Source organism: Palaemon carinicauda, chromosome 33, assembly GCF_036898095.1.
Source record: "Palaemon carinicauda isolate YSFRI2023 chromosome 33, ASM3689809v2, whole genome shotgun sequence".
Taxonomy (NCBI): Eukaryota; Metazoa; Arthropoda; class Malacostraca; order Decapoda; family Palaemonidae; genus Palaemon; species Palaemon carinicauda.
Window position 1 is genome coordinate 75,000,009 of NC_090757.1, and position 27,056 is coordinate 75,027,064.

Genomic DNA, 27,056 nt, shown 5'->3' on the forward strand with positions numbered 1-27,056 from the left:
TCCCCACTTTGAAAAAAAAAAAAATACTGGTGGAAGGTGAAGAAAACATTGCATTCAATGGATGCAAAGAACCTCTGAGAAAAGTATATATATATATATATATATATATATATATATATATATATATATATATATATATATATATATATATATATATATATGTATATATAATATATATATATGTGTGTATGTATATTTACATGTATATATATATATATATATATATATATATATATATATATATATATATATATATATATATATATATATATATATATATATATATATATATATATATATATATATATATATATATACTGTATATATATATATATATATATATATATATATATATATATATATATATATATATATATATATATATATATATATATATATATATATATATATATATATATATATACTGTATATATATATATATATATATATATATATATATATATATATATATATATATAAAGTATATATACATATAAAGTATATATATATATATATATATATATATATATATATATATATATATATATATATATATAGAGAGAGAGAGAGAGAGAGAGAGAGAGAGAGAGAGAGAGAGAGAGAGAGAGAGAGAGAGAGATTAAATTGACTTTTTCTTTAAGAAATCATAATCTTGAAAGCTGAAAGACCATTGATTGACGGATGTGACCCGAAGACCACAAGCACGGAGATATCAGTAATGAAAGATATTTATCGAATAAGGGCAGAACAATTAAACAAATTTGACAGGTCTTTTCGTCAAATAACTCTTCCAAGTTTATTATAAGCATTGTTTATGCTCAGTAAAGTTGTCAGTTTTCGATTATATAATATATATATATATATATATATATATATATATATATATATATATATATATATATATATATATATATATATTATATATATATATACATATATATATATATATATATATGTATATATATATATAAATATATATATATATATATATATATATATATATATATATATATATACAGTATGTGTGTGTTACAATAAACAAGTTACTGTTGTAAAGATGTTGATGTACAGTTATTTAAGTGATCTTGTGCCCGCAAGTACAGTTGTAAAGAATGGGTGGGGGAAAATGAGATACGCGTCCCTGTATTACTCATAATCTCTTAATATGCCTTTATTGTTGTTTTCAAATGTTTTCGACTTGTCTCTAATGAGTGCTTCCTTCAAGGAAAAATGAACTACAGTAAGTGTTTACACTTGGACACGATAAGTTCTAGCAAAGAGCAGCTCTTCTCAGCGGCCACCACCTAATAGTTTGACCGGTTTGACTAGTCTCACATACTATCGCGGAGTCGCGTTGACAAAGGGATTTGTGCCACAGTAACATACTTAACTTTTCTTCTGAAATATAATTTTAGCATGAAATGTTTTTCTTAACTATCTAAAATCGTTCAATGATAAAATTATCCATAAGTGACCAGCGTTAGCTCATACATACACATGTTTACAAAGTGAAATATAAGATTTAATATTTAGAGGTAACTTGTCCAAAGCAAAAATGAAAAGTATGACCAGTTTTGTGGCATAATGCACCTACTGTAATAATAATAATAGTTATGAGTTTTCTTTAATGTTAAAGTCTTATTATTTGCTGTCAGATATGGCACTGACTGCTCTGATAAACACTGGTTTCACGCAGAATACAGGCATTTCACCTCCAGCATGGTATCCTCGTCCAATAATGCAACCAGGTGATACTGCCTTAGTTAGTGTCCCTCAAAGTTTCTCAAACAGCTCCACTGCAACACTCATATTTCTTGCCATGGGCCAAAGCCCTCGCTGAGACAACACACCCCTTGTCAAAGTCTTCAATAACTGTTGGATGTCTCTTCTTTCAGTCACTTTGCACACTACTCCAAAAATTAGAAGCCGTTTTGTGTTTAGCCCTCTCCTGGAACCACAGTGCAACTGCCTGTTGTTCTCTGGTTTGTTTCACTATTTCAAACACCTGCTATTGGGAAATGCAAGACACCTACAACGGAAGATCAGATTTATTTCTTAATGAACAAGTTTTCAATAACAGTTATGTTTGGCATGATTTTACAGAATAATAAGAATCAATAGATTCTGATTTACTTTTATGCTATACATGTATATGGCAAATGAGTTAAACTATTATCTGATAATACTAATACATGTAATTACCTTTTCATCTCTTAAGAAATATTCTTCCCATGTAAGCTCCATGTAATCATGATCAGCTGCGAGAAAAAAAAAAAAAAAAAAAAAAAAAAAAAAAAAAAAAAAAAACGGTCATCACCAAAAAACGAATAACTTCCAAGAGTTTATTTAGATCGACGCAAAACTTTAGCTACATTAGGTCAAGCCTGTGTAGCAGACATCTCCAAAGTTTCAAGTCTGTACAACAAAAACTCTTTGTTTCACTGGCTCTCCAGAATTTGCTCCAAATGAGCTCCCCGGCGCTGCAGGCACATTTGGATCCGGCGGGCAAAGTTCTCGATGACCCTCCCGCATTCCTCCCTTGGGATCCCTCTTATTGCTGCCTTCAGGTCAGGGATAGTCTGGGGGTTGTTTCCATACACCCTGTCCCTAAGGTATCCCCAGAGATAAAAATCTGGGGGGTTCAGGTCCGGTGAATGCGGCGACCACTCCAGGTCACACCTGCGGTTGATCAGTGCTGTCCAGAACTTGCCAAGCCCCTGGACATATTGCTCGTTGTCGCCTTTTGCAGACAGTGCTCAGGGGGTGTGCTACCCCAGAAGATATTGTTCTTCGAGTTCACGTGACCTAACAACAGAAAATGTGCCTTGTCCGAAAACCAGACATTGGAACATGATCACTCGCTTCCTCATGTCGTCAGGTGTAAGCTTGGGTTTAATCTGTATCCTGTAAGGATACAGGTGGAGATTTGCATTCAAAATTCTCCGTACGGACTCCCGATAGATTCCAAGCTCCTGACTTTGCCGTCGCACAGACTTGCTTGGGCTGCGAACAACACTCTCTGACTGCAGCAATGTTGTGTGGTGCCCTTGATGATTTCAGTCGTCCAGAGTGTGATTGTCTGTTAGTGTCTTTACAATTGAGGTTATGCACAGTCCCATGGGTTCTGAACTTGTTGACACATCTGTAGATCATTGAGTGGACAGGAAATTCTTGACATCTGAACCGTTCTTTGAATTGCAATTGAGCTGCGTGGATAGACTTCAACCGAAAATATGCCTCAACTATAAATTTCTTTTCCTCAGCAGTCCATGGCATCTCGAAGGTCGAATTTGGTAGACTCTATAACATTAATTTTTCTTGATAAATCTGAAAAATAAAAGGAATTGATTAATTATTTCAAAAGTTATTCAAGTTTAGGTGATGACCGTTTTTTTTTTCTTTTTTTTTTTTGTCACCCTTTATGTTTGCCTATTCATATTTCTGAAGTACAAGCCATTTTGACTAACCTGAAAAAGAAGAATAATTTCATTACTTGTCAACTTAGAGAAAATTTTTATAGAAATATTTGAGTGTACAGTAGTTGCAAAATGAATAGCAGTGCAAATTACGTAGTTAATGAAAGAGGCCAACTTACCTGCCAGTTTTGCACAGCATTTCGCAACTTTTCATCGATTTTCACTGGATTTTTGCGATGGATCGGTCTAGGGTCATACACCATTGGATTGGCCTTTCCACGTGCCTGACAAAAAGTCTGCTTTCAGGGGACTTCCTTAGTGATATTTAGGTCTATGGAATGATTGCAACCCCTGCAATACTTAAATATAATTTCATTTAGCGAAAAATTTAATACACAAAATATTCTGTTATAGTAAAACATTGATGGAGATGGTTTGGGCATGCTCTTTGCACTCTCCAAAAGAGACTAGTTCACTAAACGTTCAGCTGGGCTTCAAGGCACTAGAAGAGTTGGAAGAACCAGCCCTACACGGAGAATGAAGCGTGAAGTAGGAGATGATGAATGGAGAAGTATTGAATTAAAAGCTCAAGATAGAGATGACTGGCTAAATCTAACCAAGGCCCTTTGTGTCAATAGGCATAGGTAAAGATGATGATGATTGTAAAACATTAGGTCTGTCAAGGATATACAATGAATAATGTATATACTCAGTACTTTGTCTGTTTCATAACATGTTTATTCACCTGGGTACATGTCACTTCTGTAGTTAAGCTACCATTACTACAATATCTACTCTAGACAAACAATCAAGTATCCGACATGCTAGTAATGAGCTGAAGGCCCTTACCCATCAGCACATTCACATTGTGTTTCCTTTCCAGACCCGTTCTTGTCAATGCTCATGTCTACTTTATAACATGTCGACATCTTCATTTCAGCCCATATAACCGCAGTCACAAATGTCATATCTTCCTGAGCCTTGGAAAATCGAGCAAAGTGAATGTACCTAACAAGTAAAAGAACCAGATATCAGAATTTTTCTCTTAGCTCGAGATAAAAAAAAACCATGAACTCGAATACCAGATGTTTTAATTTTTACAAATGCTTACCATAGATACATTACTAAAATTGATTAAATAATTGACATTTCTATAAAATTTTTAAGTACTTACATGTTTTAAGCAATATACAAACTGATAGACCGTTCAACATCTCTATTTTATCGTTATAAGATTATAATATAAGTATATGTTCTTTCTATGTAGGGAGGGAACTATTCCTGACTATGCATTGCATGCTGATGCAGGCGGGTCAGTTAGCCTGTATCCAAATATCGTAAGAGACGCACCGTCTCATATTATACTCCTCACCAAACACTCTGTGTCTCATTGCCATCCTCCAATCCTAAACTTCCAACACGACATACAGTGGACTATCAACGCCTAAATGCCTCCTGTAACAGGGAGACCCACCACACCCCAGCACCATTTGATATGGTATCTGATATCCCCAAGCACTCTTACAAGACGGTGGCCGATGCATATTGGGGATTCCACCAGGTGGAGCTCAACAAGGAAAGTCACCGTTAACGACGTTTATCACACCCTGGGGCCGCTTCCTGTAGTTTAGGACCCATATGGGCCACTGTTCAGCATCAGATGCCTACACAAGACGTTTTAATGATGCCATTATGGACATACCACGTAAGTACAAGTGCGTAGATGATACCCTCCTCTATGACAGTGGGGTTGAAGAAGCCTTCTGGCACACCTTTGATTTTCTGGCAACATGTGCATCTAAAGGCATCATGCTCAAGACAGAAAATTTCAATTTTGCGGAAGGGAAGCAGAATTCATTGGATTTCATCTAGGCTAGGATGGCTATAGATCAACTGAGAACAGCCTCGGCGCCATTTGGAAGCTTTCCATGCCACCCACGCCTACCATCACAGATATCAGATTGTGGCTTGAGTTCGTCAACCAATAGGTGCCATTCCTCGCGGCCCCACCCATCATGGAACAGTTCAGGGACATACTGAAGAAGAAACAGATGGGCAAACATGCATTTTGGAACAGGTATCTGCAGGAGAAATTCAAGAGTGCCCAGGACACCATCTGCAAGCTGGCTGGAGACGGCCTTGCATACTATGACAAGTCCCACCCCACAGTCGCCCTCACAGATTGGAGCAGAGAATGCATAGGATTCGTTATCCTCCAGCAGTACTGCAGGTGCATAACCAGCAATATGGCATTCTGCTGTAAAAACGGTTGGCGAATCACCCTCTGCGGAAGTACACACCTATCCCCCGCTGAAGCCGGGTACGCAGCAGTAGAGGGGGTGCCTAAGGAAGGCTAGATTGCTACTCCTGGGATGCCCCAACCTTACATTTATCACTGATCACCGGCCCCTAGTCAAGCTCCTGATAGATAGAGCCTTGGCAGACATCGTTAATCCAATATTGTTCAGGCTGAAGGAGAAGAACCTCCAGTAAAAATTTACTATTAAGTATCTACTAGATAAGAGAAATTGTACGGCCAGCTTTCTATTTAGTTTCCCTGCCCTGCGAACCTCCCCCTACAAATGTGATGTTGCCTTGGAGGACGGCATGGCAGCATCTGTCACTGTAGCAGCTATAGAGACTCTACATAAGAAGGAGCTCACGATGGACAAAAAAAAACAGTCAGTTCAGCGGCTGTATACCAGTTATTGATTGAAAAGGTATTTGCAGGCGATTGGCACCCACAGAAGTTGCAAGAGGTAGCCTACCTTAAGCCCTTTTGCGGTGTAAGAGATCGTCCATCAACTTCGGAAAATCTAGTGCTATATGCAGACGAAGATAGGTATGTACAGCTAGTGATCCCAGAGGAACTTCATCGACAGATCGCAGCAAACCTTCATGCAGGTTACCAAGGAATTGACTCCATGCTCAGGAGGGCCCGACAATCCGTATACTAGTCTGACATGGAGGACGACCTTCAGCACCATAGGAATCTGTGTATTGTTTGCAACACGTACGCACCTTCATTACCAGAGGAGTCGATAGCCGTCACACCACCCCCAGACTACCCCTTTCAATGTACGGTCACTGATATGTTCCAGCTAAACAGGCGGATGTACCTGGCGTATGCTGATAGGCTCACGGGATGGCAGGAAATAGCACATTTCCCTAATGGTGACAATTTGCAGAGAATAATATCCATGCTAAGAGGCTACTTCACGAAGTGGGGGGCCCCCAGAGGAAGTGTCCACGGATGGGGGCAGAACCCTAGTGAGCGAAGAAATGTTGGCTTTCTTCAAAAGATGGGGAGTCAAGGTCAGCACCTCATCGGCTCATTACCCACAGTCGAATGGGAAAGCAGAATCAGCGGTAAAAACAGCCAAAAGGATAATCAGGGCAAACACAGGGGAAGGAGGCCGCCTAGACAGCAATAAGGCCTCTCTTGTAATAGTGTAACATTTGAACACGCTCATTTGCGATATAAACAAGTCATCTGCAAAGCTGGTAATTGAGAGGCAATTACGAGATGGCGTTCCTACGGCGAAGCGACATTACCTGGTTAACAGGCATTGGAAGCAGACATTGCGTAAGTGCAAAATTCAAATGGTCACCAACAGAGAGAAAATTAGTGCTAGTCACATAGCCAGGACACTCAAATAGGAGTAATAGCCCGTCTGAGATTGGAAAACCAGGCAACAAATGAATGGGACCGTACAAGGTTGGTGGTGGACTCCCTTCCCCACCGGCAGTACCGAATCAAGTTGGATGGCAGTGGATATCTGTCACTAAGAAACAGGAGATATATTGCACCTACTAACAGCCTCGACATCTCTCACACACCGTCTACCACCACCTCAACTCCGTTGGAGGTGCCAGTACGCCTAAGAGGCAGACTATGCACCTGGCATGGTTCTACGACTACGTCATGGACAATGATAACATGTAATGTTACAGTATATGCAATTCTCTTTTTCATTGTAATTATACCTGTTTATTGTTCCTCGTTACCCTGCCAGTAACACTATATACCATTTATGCATGGATAATGTAATCATGTGAATAATTGTTTCAAATTTTAATTTTTTGCTGCTACAATTTGTTTAGTTATGCATAAAAGATGCCGAGTATTTTTATTTTTCTTCTAAGTAGCATATTGCAAACAATTTATTATACGATATGTATTTTTGTCTTAGTTACTTGATCGATTGCTGTTTGATTGATGCAAAATAACTGTATTCATATGTGAAATTTTCATTCAAGTATTAGCCATTTCATGTATATGCTCATAATTTACTAAAAATCTTGGGAGAGAGATGTAAGTTTATAATATAAGTATATGTTCTTCCAACGAAGGGAGTGAACTATTCCTGACTCATGCATTGCATGCTGATGCAGGCGAGTCAGTTAGTCTGTATCTGGATCTCATAAGAGACGCACCGTCTCATATCATACTCCTTATCGAACACTCTGTGTCTCATTGCCATCCTCCAATTCTAAATATCCTACAACCGTCATAACATTTCTCACAAAACGAGAAGAAGTCGAGCATGTGCCATTTAGTTACAATGGGGAATTTTTGGAGATGATCCCCATGAAGGTCCACATAAGTCGTAGCACAAGGTAATGCCATGTGAAACTCTGGCACTGGCTCCTGCTTGGTAGAATTAATGTCGTCAAACTGAAGACTGAAAAGACAAAGGTGAAAATAATTTTGAGAAGTTGATCACTCGCATCGCAACATTTTGGCGACTGATGGATAAAACTTATACATCCAAAGCATTCATTGGTCAAAATATGGGGGAAACACAATAGCAGGAATATAGTTAACAGTGGCGATGTCACATGAAATTATGCTAAGTAGTTTTGTAATTATAAACTTCTAATCAACTGATTGGACTATATGTACATTTAAGCTTATGCCATGAGTCTCAGATATGTAGACACATGAACAGAGGGTAAAATAATACCGTTCCACAAAATCTTTCTTCTTCCCTGCTACTTTAAGTTTTCTCTCAAGAAAAATTTCCTTTAGTTCTAATAAAGTTTTATTAATCTATGGATTCTCATGTTCAGCATCAGCCATGTTGACAGTCGGCTTGCACTGGCTGTGCCTTCCTTCATCACTGAGCCACAGCCACCTAGCAGTCCGTGGAGTAGTTCCGCTGGTACCTCATTGGCCACACACGTTTGACTTACGCGTGCCTGATGACTGGCAGGTGTCAGCCATTTTCTTGCTTGGTTCCTCCGACTGCAAGGCATTTATTTATTGAATGCCCCAGTCTTGTGGGTATCAGGGAACAATTACTGTCTGAAACTTAAATCGGCATCAATGACCACTGATATTGTGATGCCAGATAATTATAAATCATTCATTTATCCCTTATAATCCTTCAGCACTTCCTGAAAATGGCTGATCAGCTAAAGCAATACATTAAGATGGTGGTCTTGGATCAAGCCATTTATTGCAGAGCAAAGCATATAATCTTGTTATGCCCATCAACGCATAATTCTACACACGGGAACGTTCCACGTATGCTGCAACTTCCTTGGCCATGCTGGGTTGAAGGATTGACTGATTGAGCTGGGATAGTTGCAGCTGAATTGGTCATTGGTCTTCTGATGGGGCACCTCTATAGTAGAGCACTGAGAGCAGTAAGGGCAAACAAGTTGGTGTATGAAGCTCTTCGTAGAATGAAATGGTCAGTATTTGGATCCTGGCTCTCTGAGAGTCCACAAAATGTATTTGACCATTAAGCCTTATTGACCCTTTTTGGTGCAGTTCAGGATGACATCTTTCCCGATGCATTCAGAACTGCAGAAGTCACAACACTTTCCGCAAATGTTGGCAGCTTATAAAAAGTACACAGGGTCATCTCATGGACCAATGGCTGAGTTCTGGGAATCCTACATTTCCTAATTTGAACTCTTGCTTATTTTCATTTAAGTAAGTAAGACAGGAGACTTTAAACTTCATAAGACATACCTGTAACAAATGTTAACTTTTATGTTTGCATATGATCACAAACTATACCAGGTAGCCTACATAACCATTTTTCTATGGGACATGTTGCAACTACATATGACTCATCCTGGTGTTAAAAATCTATGAAATAAAGCGAATTTGTTTAGCAAACGTTTGAAGGAAAAGATTTCAGTCAGATATGTGTGTACCAAATCTCGAGTAAACATCGAAGATTAGACTATAGTGTATGATATATGATATATGTAACAATACTCCACTACAGTTGCACATAGCAACGTGTATATAACGTAATGTGCCAAATGAATGCCATTTTCAACAAAGACAAAATCATATTGATAAGTTCACTTGCTAATTGTTATTCTGTTTGAAAACTTTAGTACCTTTTAGCACACTCTGTGAAGATAATGTGCTTTTTAATTTGCCTTATACAATACATTATAAATTTATTGACATATTCGGTTTATCAGTTTTTCCCCCGATTATGATCAAGAAAAGATCATATATTACCAAGTGTTCTATTTCAAGCCAAGAAGATTACCTAATATGATAGTTTATCCATTAATATTTTTACAGTACCGTAAATATCTCTATTTCACTAGCTATAGGCTAAATGTGAAACAAAAATGAAACCCAATTAACTTCTGGAAAATTAATCATTACTAGAAAGGTTTTCAACATTTTAGATATAAGCTACAAAAGTTTTCAATGCTTGATATGGAGCACAAGTTCAAAACCAAATATACTTAATTGCAGTGCAAAAATGCATGAAGAGAAGATGGGAAATTCATGAAATCAGATGTTTCATGTTCAGTGTTGCCTGAAAACAGGCAGAAGTGAACAACAGACTTATTTTCCTACAAACTGGTAGGCCTACCAAAAAAAAAAAATGAGGGGGGGGAGCAACGATCTCGGGATTCTAGAGTCTCGGATGACAGACTAACATCTTAAAGGTCCTGAAAGTCACAGGGTTCTCCTGTGTGATAGGACAAGGAAAGCAGTCCTTTATCTAAAGTACAGTACTAGTGTGCCTGAGTACCCTCAAGATATGCATATTAGAATTTTAAGCTGAGTCTGGGCTCGTCACTTTGATATTCGATTAAAATCAAGAGTCAAGACTCAATTTACTTCTCGCTAATTCAAAACCTTGATAGAAAACCAGGCATAATAATTTGTTACATACGTCTCGTTTGAGTCTACCGGCAATGAAATGATCATACAAGTTTTTGAGAGTCAGCATGACTCATGACCAGAGATATCTATGACTCATGACTGAATAATCAGCGAGAAGACTGGCGTACCTGTGCGATATGTCAAATGGTCCCCCTGCAATGCGACTCGCACAACAAAGATAGGGATTTTCCCTAGATTCAGGGAGTTTTTGTCATGTTAATAAATGAGAAAGCCCTCAATAACCCAGGCGTAAAACAACAGTAAATCATAATTAAAAAAAAAAACAAAAACAAAAAAAAACAAGAAAAAAAAAACATTGTAACTGAGTATATTGTACAAAACTTACATCTTCATATTGTAGATCAAGAGTTGCTTTTTGGTAATGCACGTAGGAAAGTTACTTTCCATAAAATACTCTCAAATATAACGGTAGCCATTTCAAACTCTCATAGTGAAAACATAAGACCACATGATATTTAAAGGGCCGGAATATAATTCAGTTCACTAGGTCAGTGACCAAGCATCTGTTTTTGTATATTGGACTGTATACTTTTGTCACTATAACGTGTTTCTCCCATACCGATTTGGTTTCTGTCTCCGTTGTCTGCGCTACTGTGTATATTTAATAATATACACAGTAGATAAAGTAAATACATAATGAAAGTAATAACGTCACACAAAATTAAACATTTCAAATAGATTACAAAAACTAGTCAATATCATAATAGAGGTGATGAGACTTAAAATACCTGAATAAAATAACATACAAATAAGTAAAATAAATAAATACAATGCAAGTAATAATAAAAACTTATAAAATTAATCTCTCAAGTAAATTTCCGGACATATACAATATACAGGAGTTCGTTCAAATTAAAACCAAGGTTGGGCCATACGCCTTTGGTGTAGAGTCGCCGTTTCCTGTGTAATGAGAGTGGCACCGGCGTATTTGAGTCGCCACTAGGAGGCTCTTGTATAAAGTAGAGTAGGCCTACCTATATGAACAGTACTCTAGCAGTACGCAGCAGAAAAACTCATGTCTACTTTTCAACAGGTCGCCTACTTCATTTGAGCCCATACCACAGCTGTCGTGAATGTTATATCTACCTGATCATTGGAGAATCGAACAAAGCGAATTTATCTAACAAGAAAAACACAACCAGGCATCAAAATTTTTCTCTTGTCATTTATCTGCAAAGATAAAATACAATATACTCGATTACTAAATATCTTAATTTATACAAATGCTTACCATGGATACTTAACTGAGATTTTAAAAATAATTGAAATTGTTATAAAAAATGTCTAAGAACTTGGTTGAAGTAATATACAAACTGCTCGAACATTTAGCTCAACTCTGATCATATAACATCTCTATTTTATCGTCATAATATTTTTCACAAGACGAAAAGAATTCCAGCATGCGGCGTTTAGTTGCAATGGGGAAGTTTTGCAGATTATCCCCATGAAGGTCCACGTAAGTTGTTGATCTCTCGCATCTTTGGGAAATAATTCCGGGAAAGGCCTCCCCGTTTCTGATTTCCAGACCCGAGCCTGAAGGATAGAGCGCCAACACTCTCACACTTGACAAACTAGAGAACCGCAACGAAGACGGTTTGCTTTCCCTACACACGTTTAAGTCCAAAGATTATTCTATACCGGGACTGTCGGCACCGATATCACCTTGATGTTCAGACGCTACTCCAGGGCGCAGAATAGTAAATCCCAATCAAGTGTGGCTGGACTGAATCAGTTATGTTAACGGCAGTTTCACAAAAGTCAAAACATCCTAAGGACCACCGGGAGGTAGCCTAATACCGTAGAACATTACAATAAAGGATTGACACCGATAGCTTTACATTGACGTAAATATAAACTTCCCCTTAAGCCATATCTCACCTCATGAGATAACTCATTTAGTCATTTCAAAATATAAAGGCTAAGTTAAAAACAGTTAATAATCTTAACCTAAAAATGGCGTTTATTTCCATAAAATACCACAGAAATTTTCACCTAACTGACACAGGAAAAACCAGCAAAACTACCTAATTGAAATTTGAATAAAGACCGCATGGCATATGAAAAATGAAAAATTGCCAAGAAAATGGTCAAATCAATTGAATCGTAAATCAATAATCAAATGATTAATCAACCAATGAAAGTAAAAATGGTGACTGATTGTTATAATATTGTTTTGTCCTTTTGCTCTTTCATACCTCACTCTGAACCTTTTGTCTGGTGATCTTTTCATACTTTGTTTACTTACCTGATGGAGGGACAGTCAAAGCAACTTATCAAGTAATTCTCTGTTTCTTTTGTATTTCCTTTTGTTTATTCCATTTGTATCTATTTGGTTTAATTAGTTTTACTTTGAGGATCTAACATAGTTTGTATTACATTTATTATGGGGTCTGCTAATTATGTTCATGGTTGTTTCAGGGAATAATCTACTGAAGTTTAAGTTGAATAAAGCTTGGGTAGCAGCAGCCAAGTCTTTTAATGTCATAACAATTTATTCAACTTAAGCTATGGAGAAACTATTGAAGCCTGCCCGTTTGGATCTGGACCCTAGCCTTCCTTTTGCAGCAAAGGAATGGCGGCATTGGCACAAGACGTTTTCCAACTTTATTCAAGAATGTGGTGAAAATGCACCAAATAAATTAAGGACACTTGTGAACTATGTCAGTCATAATGTGTATGAATACATTGAGGAGTGTGTGGATTATGATACTGCCATTTCTACGTTGGAAAAGTTATATGTTAAGGCACCTAATGAAATATTCGCCAGACATTTACTTGCTACTCGCCAACAAAAGGCAGGGGAAACTTTGGATGAGTTTCTGAGAGAATTGCGTAAATTAGGTAAGGACTGTAATTTTAAGTCGAGTGCAAAACAATACAGAGAGGAGTTGATCAGGGATGCTTTTATAAATGGCCTGGCCCCACCTGTGATTCGGCAACGTCTTCTTGAAAATAAAACTTTAGACTTACAGCCAGCTTATGACCAGGCTTACTCTTTAGACCTAGCCTAACGTAATGCTAGTTTTTACAGTCACATGCTTCCTCATGTTGGGCATACTGCTGCTGTGGTTACATCGGATCATGCACTTATCACAGATGATCATGTGAAGAGTGGACCAACGTCTGAGAGCTGTGAGGTAACTGCTGGAACTCAAGTATTAGCGACTACTCTGTCCATGAAGAGAAAGTGCTTTTTCTGTGGAGGTCCCTATCATATTCGTGCACACTATCCAGCTCGGGATTCTATTTGCAATAAATGTGGCAAGAAGGGGCACTTTGCAAAAGCATGCCTGTCTAAATCTACATATGGAGATAAATCTACAACAGCTACAGTATTTGATCCCTCACAGTCATCTGTTCTTGCAGCTAATGCTGGTACCTCTTTTCCTCAGAGCCTCTATCGGGAAGCTACCTCAACAACAATTAAAGGACGGAAGTTGACAGCCCTTGTCGACTCGTGCAGCGATGACAGTTATATAGATGAAGAGGTAGCGTGGGAATTGAAGCTACCAATACATCCCACTGATAAAGACGTCGCTTTAGCACAGAAATCTTTGCATACAAACTCTCCAGGTTATGTCAATGTAGACTTGATTCTTCATCTTAATGGAGAAACTTATCCATCCACGCGTCTAGCAGTAATGAAGGATTTATGTTCAGGAGTATTACTTGGTCAGGACTTCCAAGAGCAGCATCAGAAAGTGACTATTGAATACGGTGGGCCGAAACCAGCGCTCAACTTATCTGGTGCTAACCCCTACTGTTTGTTGGCAGCCGCTGCTGTGGATGAACCTTCTATTTTCCAGCATTTGTTACCTAATTGTAAGCCCATTGTCACTAAATCAAGACATTACTGTAAAGATGACAAAGAATTCATTGAAGCGGAGACTAGTCGTCTCTTGGCTGAGGGTGTTATTGAGGATAGCATATCACCATGGAGAGCTCATGTTGTGGTGGTTAAGGATTCCTTTAATCGGCATAAGAAAAGGATGTGTGTTGATTATTCGCAAACTATAAATCTGTTTACAGAACTGGATGCTTATCCATTACCAAGGATTGACACCATGGTTAATGAACTCTCAACATATTGCGTATTTTCGACTTTTGACTTGAAAAGCGCTTACCACCAAGTCCCACTAAAGGAAGCAGACAAGAAGTATACAGCTTTTGAAGCCAACAGACACCTGTACCAGTTCTGTAGAGTACCTTTCGGAGTTACCAATGGAGTTGCAGCCTTCCAACGAACTATAGATAAGTTGGTGAAAGAAAAAAACTTACAAGGTGCTTTCCCATATTTGGACAATATCACTATTGCTGGACACACTCAAGAACAACATGATCAGAACGTGCAGCGCTTTCTTTATGTCATCAACAAGAGGAACCTAACTCTCAATGCTACTAAAACTATTAAATCTGTGCGTACCATTAATATTCTTGGCTACTGTGTGGGGAATGGTGTAATAAAGCCTGACATGGAAAGACTCCGGCCTCTACAAGAACTACCACCTCCCACTAGTCAAGGATCTTTAAAGAGGGCAATGGGTATGTTTGCTTATTACGCTAAATGGATACAGAATTTTTCTGCTAAGATTCAACCACTAGCAAGAGTAAAGAAATTTCCTTTAGATGAAGAAGCTTTGCAGGCTTTCGAACTACTCAAACATGAACTTGAAGGAGCAACGCTACACTCTGTGGATGAAAATTTGCCTTTTGAGGTCGAATGTGATGCCTCGGAAGTAGCAGTCTCAGCAGTACTCAACCAGAATGGCAGGCCCGTGGCCTTTATGTCTAGGACTTTACAAGGAAGTGAAATTCACTATCACATCGTAGAGAAGGAAGCCATGGCTATCGTGGAGGCTGTACGTAAGTGGAGTAATTTTCTTGCTAGACAACACTTTGATTTCGTTACAGACCAACGTTCTGTGGCCTTCATGTTTGATAACAGGAAACACACTAAAGTTAAGAATAATAAGATCCAGGAATGGCGGACGGAACTCGCAGCCTTCAGTTATACAGTACATTATCGCCCCGGTAAAGAGAATGTGGTTCCTGATGCCTTCACCCGAGCTTTTTGCGGTTGCGTGGTTTCTACGTCATCTACCCTCACTGAACTACATGGGAATCTGTGCCATCCAGGAGTGACTCGCTTGTTGCACTTTGTGAGATCGAAAAATCTTCCCTTTTCCACTGAGGACGTTAAGAAGGTCTGTGCTTCTTGCAGGATATGTGCAGAATTGAAACCAAGATTCTACAAATTCCAAGAAGGAACACTCATCAAGGCGACACAACCAATGGAGAGATTAAGCATTGACTTTAAAGGACCAGTTCCAACGGCCTCGCGCAACCCATATCTACTTATTGTGGTTGATGAATATTCTCGTTTTCCTTTCGCTTTTCCGTGTCCCAACATGAACACAACTACAGTGATTAAGTGCTTAGAACAAATATTCAGCCTGTGTGGGATGCCTCAGTATATACTTTCGGATCAAGGAACCTCATTCATGTCCAGGGAGCTCAAAACCTATCTCGCACAGAAGGGAGTTGCAACAAGTCGAACTACCCCTTTTCATCCAATCGGCAATGGGCAAGTGGAGCGGCTCAATGGTACTGTATGGAAGGCAATCCAGCTGGCACTCAGGTCTCGAAATCTTCCCGATCAGCACTGGGAATTAGTACTCACTGGTGTGATACATTCACTTAGATCCCTTCTGTCGACAGCAACTAATGTCACACCCCATGAACGCTTTTTTGGATTTCCACGCCGCTCATCCTCGGGGAGCTCTCTGCCTTCGTGGCTTATGTCATCAGGACCGGTATTATTGAGGAAGTTTGTCAGAACAAGCAAAAATGAACCCTTAGTGGATGAAGTTGAACTATTATCTGCTAACCCAACATATGCTAACATTAGACATCCCAGCGGACGAGAGTCAACGGTTTCCTTACGTGACTTGGCCCCATGCCCTAGGGATAACTGTGTTTCTGAAAATCAAGAACTACCTTCTGTTTCATTGTCACCAGAGGCCATACCATCTTAATCTCGAGTGTCACCCAAGACAACCCATCAAGAGTTTCCAGAAGGTATGGGACTTCACCCAGAAGCTGAAATTAGAACAGAGGCTGCATCACCTCCAGTACGTAGATCAACCCGGGTGTCAAGGGCTCCGAACCGATATGGGTGGGATTGATTACTTATGAAGTGATGTAACCAATTTTATATCTAGAGGGGAAGAATGTTATAATATTGTTTTGTCCTTTTGCTCTTTCATACCTCACTCTGAACCTTTTGTCTGGTGATCTTTTCATACTTTGTTTACTTACCTGATGGAGGGACAGTCAAAGCAACTTATCAAGTAATTCTCTGTTTCTTTTGTATTTCCTTTTGTTTATTCCATTTGTATCTATTTGGTTTAATTAGTTTTACTTTGAGGATCTAACATAGTTTGTATTACATTTATTATGGGGTCTGCTGATTATGTTCATGGTTGTTTCAGGGAATAATCTACTGAAGTTTAAGTTGAATAAAGCTTGGGTAGCAGCAGCCAAGTCTTTTAATGTCATAACACTAATATAATACCAAAAGTTCTATTCACTACTTTGAACACATTCCTCTCGGGCAAAAAATTTCAAACTTGATAGAGGGTAACGGGAACACAACTTATAGTAACGGACACGCCACGAATGATTAAACCAGACAGTGCGAACATGACTTCCTAGATAAATGTGCACATCGTCAAATAAAGGCTAGAAAAAATAGAGGGGACAGTTCCTTGGGCAAGGTTAAGCACCGTTAATTTGTACTCACGCTCTCGACAGTTGATTGTAGACTGCACTGGCGTTTTTTATCTTCGTCAGCCTATCTTCTAAATAATGGCTCCAAACAAGGCATACTGTTGGTTAGTAACTGGTTGACCAACAGGTAGTTGAAGCGACGCCTAAGATGAAGTGGCGTCCAAGTTGAAGGGGCTATGCCTACATCCATCTTCCACGCTTCCTCTTTTTTAAGGGGCCCGCTCGCACGCTCCTGCCTGCCGCCGCTGAGCTGGTTCAAGCCAGTCGAGTGGTTCTTCTTCCAATTTCCACGAGTACGTGGTTCGCTGAAGGGTGCTTTTTATAAATACAAGGATCATTCTTGAAACTCCAGGGGAAAGTAATTTAATTATAAAGAAATCCTACTGTCTGGCTTATAAAAATTAATATACATACAAAAAAATTAAGTGGCGTTTAGTGATGTTCAATAACACCGGAAACAATCCTAGCTAAACAGACTTATAAATAGGTACCGAGATGTAAATAGCAATAAGCTAAGATCAATGAGTTACGTAAATTAAAGAGTTACTTAAATACAAACCAATTGTGGTTAAACATTCAAAGCTTCAAGAGCATTTGGAACAGAACGCAACCAAGTGCTGTTTTCTTAAGAATTGTCGACGGTCGGTTGCATCGTCAAGCAATGTACTGTGAGCTCAGGAAATGAGATAAAATCATCTACAGAGGAATGAGGTGATGAAAGGTAAAGCATTACAGGGGAATGATGGACATGTTAGCAGCAATGAATATTCAAGGGTATAATAATGAAGGTTACAAAGGAAACAAAAGAGAAACGAGATGCGTAAAACCCAGAAAACAACAAACAAAAAAGGAAATTGTCAAGATTAGCGAACCCAACATTTCCATGTCAAGATTAAGGAACCCCATTTTCTACATGTAAAGAATAACGAACCCAATTTTCCACTTGTAAAAAATAGCGAACGCGATTAACCTCACGTCAAGAATAACGAACCCGGTGATGGTTGGATTCGCCAAACTTGATGGAATGTTCTGGACTATGAAGAAAAAATAGAAAGGAAGTGGCTATTTAGCCGGTCCCGGTAAAATAGACAAACCTACTTTTAAGCTTATTTTGCCGGTCCCGGTAAAATAGACAAACCTGCTTTTAAGCTTATTTAGCCGGTAAATATTATAAATAATGGCAATAAAACTAAAAAATTACAAAACACTTAAAACTAATTTATTTATAAAATTTTGAAGACAATTTTGAATCTTGTTCACTACAAATTAAAAAATAATCAATAAAACGATTATTTTAATCAATTATTAAAATAAATACAGCCTTCTTCGAATTTTTAGGCATAACAGTCTCTGCAAATACAAAACTTTCCTTTCGAGAGCGTTCTTTTACCAATACACTTGAGGTGCACCCACTGAAGACAACAGTCACAGACCACAGAATCCATCTTGTTCAAATCCTGACTGCAGAGCTCACATGTCCACATGCTGACAATCTTGAGGCTTCATAAACATGCTCCACAGCTTTCCAACCGTCTGAATCAAAATATCGGCGATTTTATGGATTGAAACATTTTCATCCAGACATGCTGTTGGAATTGAAGAAGGGTTTTGTTCTGCCGCATTTTCAGAGAGACCCTCTCCATGCATGGCATCTTTATCACTTACAAAGTAGCCAAGTACCTGTAGATCCCTGACATTAGATGATTTTTTGATTAATGGAGTTAGCTTATTAAGTCTTGACTTTTTCTTTGGAAGTCCCAGAACATTATTGTTTGACCGTTTGGGTCTACCCCTTTTCCTGGCTTTTGGAGGCAAAGTGACATTGTCTAGTTTAGGATTAGCAGGTTCTGGAACTGCACTGTTTTCAGTAAAAGTGGGTGGTTCTGTTTCACCCTCGGCTGCAGATAATTCTGTACCTGTGGGTATTAATCATCTTGTTTTGTGCATTCAGTGATGCTGAAATAAATGGTCAATTGGCATGTCAATCACTGGTAGATCCTGCCTGTTTGTCTATTTTACCGGACCGGCAAAATAAGCTTAAAAGTAGGTTTGTCTATTTTACCGGGACCGGTTAAATAAGCTTAAAAGTAGGTTTGTCTATTTTACCGGGACCGGTTAAATAGCCTATTTGAAATAGAAAAGGTAAATGAAGAAAATATAAGTTGGAGATATAAATGATCACTTTATTGATGGAAGAAAAATGAATAAGTTAAAAGCTTTCTATTAAAATCAATATCTTATGAGTCACAAAAAAGTTAAAAGTAAGTTAAAACCAACATCTTAGGAATCAAAAAGAAATTGAGAAGTAATTAGATGATAGAACTCATTTAATCTGTTACCCGTATTTCGTTCCATCCACATAAACTGGTTCAAATGGCTTGGTAGAAATTCACGCTGGCATCCTCGCATGTTCTTGAATTTTGCTTTATGCATTGCCCAATACCACTCAATATGCTGTGTGTGGATGCCTGCCTCCGAGTCAAGGAAGTGCAAAGAGTGGTTCACGGTTCAGTACTGGCAGTTTTCATTATTATCTATATTTCTATAGGCTCGCCATTCATCGCTGTGAATAGTTGATCCATGTCTCACTACTTTTTCTATTATTGATAGAAATGTTTCATGGTCCCTGTGTTCCACTATTTCCATATATCCCAATGCTGGAGATGTACTAGTATCTACCAAGCCAAAAACCCAGACTTGGCGCGTAGGGGATCGTCCTTGATGGTTTTTGGGTTTATGTGGAAAGCACGATTCATCAACTTGAACTATTATCCCAGGCCCACCAAGTTTTATAGGATTAAGCTCAAAATGTCTCTTACACACCTCTCTAAAGAAACTTTAAAAATCCACTATGGTCTGCCGAGACATATCTACAATACGAGAAGTTTCCTGTTCCCGCATTTCATTGCACAAACAATATATGACATGAATCCACAGCTGCAATTTTAATTTTGATTTCGTAAAAAATGAGTCCTTCCTTATTGATGAGTTTCGTTTATACCGTGAACAATCTTTTACTTGGCACTTCCAGACATAACAGTCTACAGAGGCCCAACACGTTATCCAGTTCATAAATAAACCGCATGATTCACATTTTGATTCCCGTCGAATAATTAATTGATTTGTTCTTCATCCAGTCAATCATGGCTAACATTTCCTTCCAAACTAATGATTTCACAACCTCAGTTTTCAGGTATAATGGATATCTGAATATCTAAATTAGTTTTTCTTTTATATTACATAAATGAAAATAATTTTTGAAGGATTTGGGTAATTACTCAACCAGCTGTTTAAGTAAGTAGGAAAAAAAATGAACTAGCTGATTAAGTGATTAGAAAAATGTTTAACAAATAAATATAAGCTTTAAGTAGCAATGGAAATGCTTGGACTTGTTTAATTACTCATCCAGCTGTTCAAGTAAGTAAAAAATATATAACTAGCTATTTAAGTGAACAAAAGAAAGTTCAACAAGTTAATAGTAGCTTCAAGTAGCAACTGAAAAGCTCGTGTAAAGATTAACGAATCCCATTTTCACATGTCAAGAATAGGGAACCCAATTTACCACATGTCAAGCATAAGGAACCCAATTTTCCTCATGTAAAGAATAGCGAAAACGGTGATGGTTGGGTTCCCTAATCTTGACAAGATCCACAAAAAATATAAAAATGGAATAACGGGGCTGACTAAAATAAAGCGTGGAAAGAATTTCCACAGCATCGCTAAATTACAACAATGTTTGGGTGGCTTTTGGATAAAACATACAACTTCCAAGGTATCCATTGATCAAACTATAGCAGAATATGTGGAACCCAAAAGGAAGGATATATTCAACAGTGACGATGTCATATATATATATATATATATATATATATATATATATATATATATATATATATATATATATATATATATATATATATATATATATATATATATATATATATATATATATATATATATATATATATATATATATATATATATATATATATATATATATATATATATATATATATATGTTGCGACCCATCTCAGAATCTGCACCGTGTTGGAGTATTCTCATTTGGCGATGCGCAATGTGAAGATTCACAGATCGCGCGACCAAGTTGGAATCGTATTTTGGTTGCTATGGGGTGAAACAGATTCATGTAAATACGCCGACTGACTCGTTTACCTTATATGGCAATAGGTGTGTTAACAGTAATAAGTTTTATGGAGTGATCTCCTCGTCGTATATGCATTGATCAGGCCATTATGTAAAGTCAGGTCATTATGTGTGTTTAATTTGTTTCCAATTTTACTTCTTTCAGGGTTTAAATTGTCACCAAGTCAAATCAAAGAATGATTTAGAAAGTTTGGCAAATTACTCAGTTATTAGTCGTTCCTAGACTAGACAATAATAAGTACTTAACTGGCAATTGAACACTTGTTAGCAGCTTGGCAGAAGGTCGTGACAACACACTGACTGACAAGCACTTGACGTTATAATAATAATAATAATAATAATAATAATAATAATAATAATAATAATAATAATAATAATAATGTACGGACAGTGAGACAAGCGTCATCAAGATCAACTGATACTTTATTCAAATGTGCGTGGGAGTATATTACAAGGTGCGGACGGAAAGGTAGGATGGCGCTGGCGCCAAATCAGATTGAATTGCCAGCCAAAATATATGTATTTTCTTACACTTAAAAATATACGAATTATGAGTTAACAGAAACATGTAATGAAATAATACATATGTCAAAATGTAGCTCTGATAGAGCGGAATACATATATATGGGAAACCACAGTGTGGCAAAATGAAAATTCAAATAAATAAAGTTTGTTGATTTTCTGGATGACGAAGGGAGCGGTGTCCTTACAAGTACTCCCCCCCCCCCCCCCAAGACATCGGGCGGCGTAGAGGGCTGATGATCAATCTTCGTATCTTTTCGGGCGTCGGAGGGTTCCTCTTGTTTTTAAACGGAGGGGCGCGCCGGCGGTCGGCGTAAGGATCTCTTCTTCTTGTCGTCGTTTGATGATTTTTCTTTCGTTGGGCGTCTTGTTTTGAGGTGGCACTCTGGATCTGCCAGGTCCGGCGGAGGCGGTGTTGCTTCCTTCGAGAAATGCTGGTTTCACGCGGTCTATTGAGATCCAGTCCTCTTGGCCATGGACGTCGAGAAGGAAGGCTTTCGTTGTCTTGTCAATTACCCGGTAGGGGCCTCGATAAGGTCTAGTTAGTGGTTGTCGATGAGCGTCGACACGGACGAAAACGTACCCGCAGTCATCCAGATTTTTTGGCTTGAAGTGCTTGGTTCTGTCCTGGTAAGTTTTGAGACATGGCCTGAACTTCCTGGCGATGTCCCTTAGGTGATCCAGCTGCGTGTCGTCGGTTGATGAGGGAAAGAATTCGCCAGGAACTGCGAGCGCCTCCCCGTAAACCTTTTCGGCGGGCGAAGGTTCGCCGTCTGCACGAGGGGCGGTGCGAAGGCCGAGGAGTACCCAAGGAAGTCGTGATTTCAAGTCCCCGTCGGTGCAGCTCGCCATCAGGGACGCCTTGAGGGCACGGTGAGTTCTTTTGACCAGACGAACTTTTCAGACAGAAGGCGAGCGGTGGTGCGCCTTGAGGGGTGTGAAAGTCCATGGATGATATCGAATATTTTCCTTCTGCAGGAGGCTGGTATCCAGGGACGTGGACGGCCGGTGCTGGTGTCGCAAAGAATAGTTACTCCTGCTGGTCCGAGGGGAATCGCACTTATCTTGAGCGCGGATGGCCCCGTCAGGTGATCTTGTGCTTCTCGGTCGGTGCGTTGTTCGGTTGCGAGATTGGCGTAGTTGATTCCCAGGTGGATTGCGTCAATTTCAGTCCTTGAAAGGGTGTCCGCGACTGGGTTTTTCTTTCCTGGGACGTAACGTATGGTGCACCCGAATTCGGCGATTGTTGCGAGATGACGTTGTTGTCGGGAGGACCATGCGTCTGTCGATTTCGTGAAAGCGTGTACGAGGGGTTGATGGTCCGTCGCGATTGTGAAGGGAGTGCCTTCCAAGATGTGTCTGAAGTAGCGGATGGCGAGGTAGATGGCGAGGAGTTCCCTATCGAAGGTGCTGTATCTTGTTTCGGTGGATTTCAATTTCTTGCTGAAGAATGCCAGCGGTCGAGGAGAACCATCGACGAGTTGCTCCAGCACAGCCCCACAGGCGACGTTGCTGGCGTCAGTCGTTAATCGCAGGGGCGCATTGTCGTCGAAATGAGCCAGGGTGGTGGCATTCGCGAGGACATCCTTCGTCCGGACGAATGCCTGTTGCTGGGGCAAACCCCACTTGAGTTTTTTCGCTTTTCCTTTCAGGACGTTGTCGAGGGGTGACAGGGTTTATGCGATGTTGGGGATGAAGCACCTGTAGTAATTGACCATCCCCAGGAACTCCTGAAGTTGGCGGATGGTCGTAGGTATCGGGAACTTTCTGATGGCGTCGACCTTGGTTGTCGTGGGTTTTACCCCGCACGAGGATACGCGGTGACCAAGGAAATCCACTCCTTCCGCACCGAACATGCACTTGTCGAAACGTACGACCAGGCCGTTCTCCTGTAGGCGTTTGAGGACGGTGCGGACGTGCCTCCGGTGTTCCTCCTTAGTTTTCGAGAATATCAGGATGTCGTCGAGGTAGCAGACGCAGAAAGGTAGGTCACCCAGAATGCTATCCATTAGTCGTTGGAAGGTCGCCCCGGCGTTGCGAAGACCGAAGATTGAGTATGCGAAGGTGTAGGATCCAAACGGCGTTACAATGGCAGTTTTCGGGATGTCTTCCGAAAATACAGGAACCTGGAAGTAAGACTTGAGGAGGTCCATCTTGGTAAAATACTTCGCGCCGTGCAACGCGTTCGTTAGGTCCTGCATGTTGGGCAGCGGGTAGTGATCGGGCGTTGTGATGGGGTTGAGGCGCCTATAGTCGCCGCAAGGTCTCCAGGACCCGTCCAGCTTTTTTACCATGTGTAGGGGCGATGCCCAGGGGCTCGATGCTTTCTTACAGATACCCATACGTTCCATGTCCTCGAAGGCGCGTTTGGCATCCTTCAGTTTCTGGGGCGGGAGGCGGCGGAATTTGGCGTGAGTAGGAGGTCCTGTTGTTGTGATGTGGTGGTAGATCCCGTGCTTGGACGGGGAACCTGGTGAGTGTCGGAGCTCGGGCTTGAAAACCTTGGGAAATTCTTGTAGGAGATCGGCGTAGGGGTGCGTCGTTACGGCGGATACGGACATTGTTGCAGGGCCATATTCTAGGGCGCGGGACTGGCAGGTTCCCGTGTCGAAGAGACGTTTGTTAGCGACATCAACGAGGAGTCCGTGGTGGGTGAGGAAATCCGCACCGAGGAGGGGCGATTGACGTCAGCGATGGCGAAGGGACAAGAATACGAACGGCCCATGATAGATATCTTGAGGGTCCTAATCCCTTAGCACCGTATGGGAGATCTGTTGGCGGCGATGAGTGAGGGAGCGTTTTTGTCGGGACCACGGTCTAGGTCGGACTTGGAAGGTGGGAACGTTGACTGCATTGCGCCGGTGTCTACCATGAGTCTAAGGTTGGAAATGGTATCGAGGATATAGAAACCCTTCTTGTTTTGGTTACCTGCGGCTGCGATGGTGGCAGATGGATGCTTCTGGCGTCATCTACTAGGGAAACTGCATGGTGCTCTACATTTCTTGGCGTCGCTGCCGAACTGTTGGTGGTAGAAGCACCATGCTGGGTTAGTCCTAGGGTTCGGTCGTGTTGGTTGCGGCGGTTTCTTTCTTGATAGAACGTTGATCTCGTCGTGCTCAGGGGCCGTTGCCGAGGAGTCTATGGAAGAGCAGCTGCTGAAGGAGGAGAACGAAGGCGGTGTTGACGATGATGCTCCGAGGCGAGATGTTTTGGAGGCCTCGTGGAGCTTCTGAGCCTTCGACAGGAGTTCGTTCATCGGGAGCGTGCCGGCGTCTGTCAATCGGGCCCTTACGTCCTGTGGTAGGCGTCGAAGAGAGATCTCGCGAGATAAGCTAATCTCAATTCATCGGCCATTGCTGTCTGTTTCGGGGAGCATAAGCAGGCCGGATAACTCGTCCCACGCCTCGACAGGAGAGGTGTCACCCATGGGCTTGCCGGCGAGGTCCAGGACTTTCTGTGCCCTTGCTGAGACAGAGAGGGAGTAGATACCGATGAGTTTCGTTCTCAAGTCGTTGTATGAAACTTGGCCGGCCTGGGCGTCGAGCCATGGGGAAATCTTGTCGAATACCTCTTCAGGTATGGAGGTGAGAACAATGTCAGCCTTGGCGCAGGAGTCGCTGAGTCTAGCGACGCGGAAGAGTACGTCTGCTCTCAGGAACCAGGAAGCGGTGTTGTGTTGAGAAAAGAGCGGCAGTTTGACTTTGGGCGTGGAGGCGAGGCCGTTGGGTGTGATGGGCGTGTTGCTTCCTGCATCGTGGCCAGACGACGAGTCGGTGAAGAGGTGAGAAGTTGAATTGTTGGTTAAGCTCATCCTACTGCCTTACATGCACCGAAGTGTGGGAGAGTCAAAGGCAGGCTCACGCCTAAGGTAACGGAGTATAGAGAAGGTAGCACAGCCGTAATAAGTCCGTTAATGCCAAAGCCAAAACCGCTGATGCTACTTTCAACTCCGGGGTCACCAGTTGTAAGGACAGTGAGACAAGCGTCACCAAGATCAACTGATACTTTATTCAAATGTGCGTGGGAGTATATTACAAGGTGCGGACGGAAAGGTAGGATGGCGCTGGCGCCAAATCAGATTGAATTGCCCGCCAAAATATATGTGTTTTCTTACACTTACAAATATACAAATTATGAGTTAACAGAAACACGTAATGGAATAATACATATGTCAAAATGTAGCTCTGATAGAGCGGAATACATATACATGGGAAACCACGGTGTGACGAAAGGAGAATTCAAATAAATAAAGTTTGTTGATTTTCTGGACGACGAAGGGAGCGGTGTCCTTACAATAATAATAATAATAACAATAATAAAAATAATAATAATGATAATAAGGATAGGGAAGTGGGGAAATGGGGAAAGGAAGAGTACCCCTGGATACAATTCAGTTTATAGCTCAAAGGCAGGTACTCGGGATGGGAAAGATTAAGGAAATAGGGAGAAAGAGAAGTACAGGAGAAGAATAAAAAAGAGGTGCAGACCCTCTTGCGATATTAGGGAATTGTATTATTATTTGTTTCTTACATTATGTCGTCTGCTTGTGCTTTATATGGGCGTCAACACCCGCGGGAACCCAACACTGCATTCCAACTTTGCCGCAAAGTAAGAATTCTAACATCGCGCAACCCGATTCGGAATCGGCGCAGATTCCAACATAGCGCGGAACATATATATATGCTGCGTAGTTTTATAATTTTAAACGTCTAGTCAACTAATCAGACTACATGTATAACTAAGCCTATACCATACATCTAAAATATGTTAACACATGTAAACAGACGGTAAAATAATGCTTTTGCTTGATGTTGCTATGTAAAATCCCACTTACCGTCCCACCGCGTCTTTCTGTTTGAGAATACACTGGACATGCTATTCTATTTTGTTTCTCCTCCTCTTGTTTTTTTTTTTTTTTAGTCTTTATCGTTTATATGTGAAAGATCTAATTTAATGTTGATGCTGTTCTTCAAATATTTTATTTTCTTTG